Genomic DNA, 4,639 nt, shown 5'->3' with positions numbered 1-4,639 from the left:
TCGGCTTTCTGAGTGCCGATTGATAATTACGGGCTTTTTTCTGACTTTTATTATTCGGGCTAAAATAAGAAAATAATAAATAAAAATAACTAAAATATTTGGGCCAAAACTAATAAAATAAAAAAGGTTTGGGCTTAAAATTAATTAACAAATTAAAACTATGCCTTTACCAAACACCAAGACTGATCCATAGACCTTTCAAAAACAAGAATTTAATAAGATACGATTTTTTAAGCACTCTCGGGATTAAATACTAAACCCGACCAATAGTGGCGGTGAAAGGTTATTTATCATCGGGTTTGGTTTTGGGGAGACATTTTTAGGTGTCTACAGTTATCATAATGTGTGTAAGTAATACGATGTTCATTTTGAAGGCTTAATCATATGTATTGTCTTTTCATGTGTTTTGCACTGTTATCTTTTCACTTTTTCTTATATTTTTTATTCTATCCTGTGATACTTCGGCAATACTTCAGTAATACTTCAATAAATTGTCATTTTAGTCCAATTCTTGTCATTTATTGTCCAGCATGCGTAGTTTAAATTCGAATTCATCCTATATACAGGTGTAGAAAACTCATTACCAAACCAAACTTAGAGCAGATATATTTAAAAATATGTCACACCGTTACTCTCTAAACAATCCTAAGTATCCTGACGGTTGCCATGGTATAGATTCTCCAACGGAGATCTTGTACTTTGGACTAAATACCTCAAATACCACTGAAATGGACTTTAATAATTTCAAGTACGGCTTCGTAATGAAAGATGAAGAAGGGGTCATCCAGTTTATGGCTGTGGACGATGCTGATGTGAGAGCATTGGTTAGGAACCCGGATGCGGCGTGGCCCATTTCAATGTCCCGTTTGCAAATGATTTCGGAAGCAGGTATCACAAAACCTGCTCATCTTCCAAATTATAATGACTTATGTGGATTTATTCACCCTACGGGGATAAAATATATTTTAGATTCCTTCAATTTTGTGGTTATGAACACGATCTCTAAAATTGTTCCACCACCCCTAACTGATATAGCCGATCCTGTCCCCTTTTTAAATGTCGACTGTCCTATTTATCGTCTATGTTCAACTACTGTTGTAGTTAAAATTGGGTCTGTGAGTAATGCCCTTTCAGTTTTCCACGTTCATGGTAATATAAGTAGTCTTCAATTTGGAGTCACCCAAGATTACCTAAACAAAGATTTGCCTAATTCTCGATACTATGTTGTCCGACTTACCCCCCACAACAATAACTCACTTATTTTACCATATGGAACTCCAATTGTAATATGGAATGTTAGAGATGTTGCTCGACCGTCATTTGTCAGTAATTATGATGTCATCACTCGTCAACATAAACCTGTTGTATTCATTTTGGTTGAGACTCGTAGTCAATATACCAAATGGATACACATTCATAAGAAAATTCTATGTTCTAAACTAGTTGAACATGGATACCACGGCGTGGACCTAAGTGGTGGTGTCATTGCTCTTTGGGATTCAAAATCGGTTACCTGTAAATCCATGTTTGTTGGAATGCAAGGAGGGACCATTCAAGGAACAGCGACAATTGAGGTATTTCCTCCTCCTATACATATATAAGGGCTGTAAATTATGATATAACTAATTATATATTGTTTTAGGGCTGTAAATTGGCATTATATGTTACTGATTTAACTAATTATATATTGTTTTAGGCCCTTGATAACGCTGGACCATCTTTCGTCGCCCAACTTCATGTTATTACAAAACTTAGGCTATAGACTGTATTTCAATTCATTTCATGAATTTTAATGGCCTCTATGTGGGCTTACTCTGTGGGCCACTTATGTACTAACTATGGCCTTGTTTGGAATGTTGTTGGTTTGGTAAACAAGATGTTGACTCTTTTAATTATGTTGACTCCTTTGAATTTTATTATGTTGTTTATTATGTTGTCTCTTTTAAATTTTATTATGTTGTATATAAATTATATTATGTTGAATATTCTACTTCTGTTGACTATTTTGTTGACTCTTTTATATTTCATGAATCTTATTTTATTGCCTCTTTCACTTATGTTGAGTCTTTTACTTTTGTCATTTTATTAGAGCGTCCTTTACTATGTTGACTGTTTTACTTTTGTCATTTAAAAATTTAATATTGTCATTTTGACACATTCGTATTGTCATATTTGTATTAAAAATTAATATAATGCTAATGCATAGTAAATGCTTCACAAGATGTTAGTTCATAGTAGTAAATGCTTCACAAGATGATAAATAATATGATAAATTATATTAGCTTAACCCGATATTTAAAGCATCATCAAACTAATCATTAAACCTTTATCATCAAGCCATAATCAACCATTAACAACATAAACAACCATTAACAACATAAACAACCATTGACAGCATAATCAACCATTTACAGCATCATCAAACCATTTATAGCATCATCAAACCATTGTTATTACAATACTTAGTTACAACTTCATTTTCACATGTCATATTTCAGTAACCCAAAAGACACCCAAAACATGATATTTCAGTAACCCAAAACATGATGTTACCCATAATTTCTATATATAATATTGTCATAATTACCCATACATCTAATAGTGCCATAATTCCGAAAATATTTTATCTAATATTGTCATATATACTAATTTATATATCTAATTGTTAATAATTATCATAATTTATCGGTAATAAGCTGGGTTAAACTCGATAGCATTCCTTTGGTATCCTAATGGCTCGATATGTGCATAAACCATAGCGCCGTCAGGGACATTTTCTTCAACCAAAGTCTTGGCATCATTTAAATCCTGACCATCTAGCCATAGACAGACTCTTTGCTCGTCAACCCTCATTATATTTGCCCACAACTTGTACATCTCAATTACTTTGGAGTCTCCCTTAGCTTGATATCCGATAGTATCTCGACGTGTTATGAGGTTTGCAATATTAATACTCTTATGTTTTGTTCTTGTCTCGCCTACAGGACATACTGGAAATGGATTTTCCTCCTAATAAAACACAAAACAAACCAATTACTTTTAAAATAAACTCATTAACAAAATTAGTTATCGCATGTAGTGCAAGTAATATACCTTATCATAGACGAGGACGACATCATTGTTACATATACCCATGTCATGCGGTGTGTCCTTAGGGGCTATCAGTTCCCCTCGGATGTACATTCTTATGTCTTTAGCAAGCACACCTGTCATCCTTGACCACTCCCGGAACACTTTATTAAAAGAGTTGTCAATACTCGTGTGGACTTCATTACCGATATCGTCGACTTCACCCCCCTTTACAATGAACATACACCTCGTTGATAATAGCTTACCCTGAATTACAACACAATCTTTGGTTTCATTGGTGAGGTCCAAGGACTCCTCCGACTCCGGTTCAGACTCATCAGATGAAGCCATGCAAAATATTTTCCACTTGAATTTAAGGAGAACAGTTTTTGTGAAATTACTATTGCAGAAGATGGTTTTGATTTTTTATTTAAGGTTATTTAAGGTAATTAATTACGGCTGATGTAAATTGGTAAATACTGACTCCTTTAAATTTAGCTTTTTCAAATTGATGTGATTGAAAGCAGTACGTAGACTAGGGCGGCAGTAGTAGGGGGCACTAGTACACATGTTATCAGATAAATTTATTTGCTCATATGTTAGTATTAATTAATCACTACTAGAAAATAGGCAAATAACGACGGAAATTTTCTGTCGAAAACGGGGTTTCCGACGGAATTCCGTCAGAACTAGTTGTCGGAAAAACTGTTGTAGGAAAATGGGCCTTTTCCGACGGAATTCAGTCCGCCGGAAGTTATTTTTGGGCCCAAAATAGTCCGTCGGAAATGTACGACGGACTGTATTCCGTCGGAAATTTACGACGGAAAATCCGTCGGAAAATGCTTTTATAAAAACAAAAAAAAATCCTCCCAGACGACCCACCACCACCCCCTACGCCACCGACCCCCATGCCCACACCAGCCCATACCACCCCCACACTAGTTCGTATGTACCACCCCCACACTAGTCCGTATGTACCACCCCCCACAACAGCCCGTAACACCCCCACACCAGCCTACACCACCAGCCCCCTAACTCAACCACATAAATCAAAACCAAAACCCCTACCGACCCACCTAACCTTAACCCACCCAAATACATATCTTCCACCCAAACAAAACCAGATCTACAACCCTAATCATTACTGCCGCAAAACCACCCACCTAAAACCATCACTACTGCCGCCGAAAAGACCTTCACAACAAAAATATTAAGAAAAATTCAAACTCCCAACAGCTACCATAAAAAAAATTCGGATTAAACAACAAAAAAAAAATTAAAAAAAATACACTTACCTTAATTCGACCACAAAAACCTCGAAATTAGGTTTAAGAGGCCAAATTCGACCACGAAAACTCTAGATCTAGAGTTTTCGTGGTCGAATTTGGCCTAAAAACCTTCATTTGCACCGTTGGAGATTGCGTTTGGGGGGTTGGGTTCGGATATTTGACCTGGTGTTGTTTACGTTGGTGTTCGATCTTGTAGCGGCGAGTGGTAGTGTCGTTGGCGGTGGAAAGAGAAAGGAGTGAGAAGGAGAACGAGAAGTAAAGAAGAGGAAAGAGGAGCAGAG

Source organism: Chenopodium album, chromosome 3 (genome assembly GCF_948465745.1).
Source record: "Chenopodium album chromosome 3, dcCheAlbu1.1, whole genome shotgun sequence".
NCBI classification, from domain to species: domain Eukaryota; kingdom Viridiplantae; phylum Streptophyta; class Magnoliopsida; order Caryophyllales; family Amaranthaceae; genus Chenopodium; species Chenopodium album.
This window is presented reverse-complemented; position numbering follows the sequence as displayed.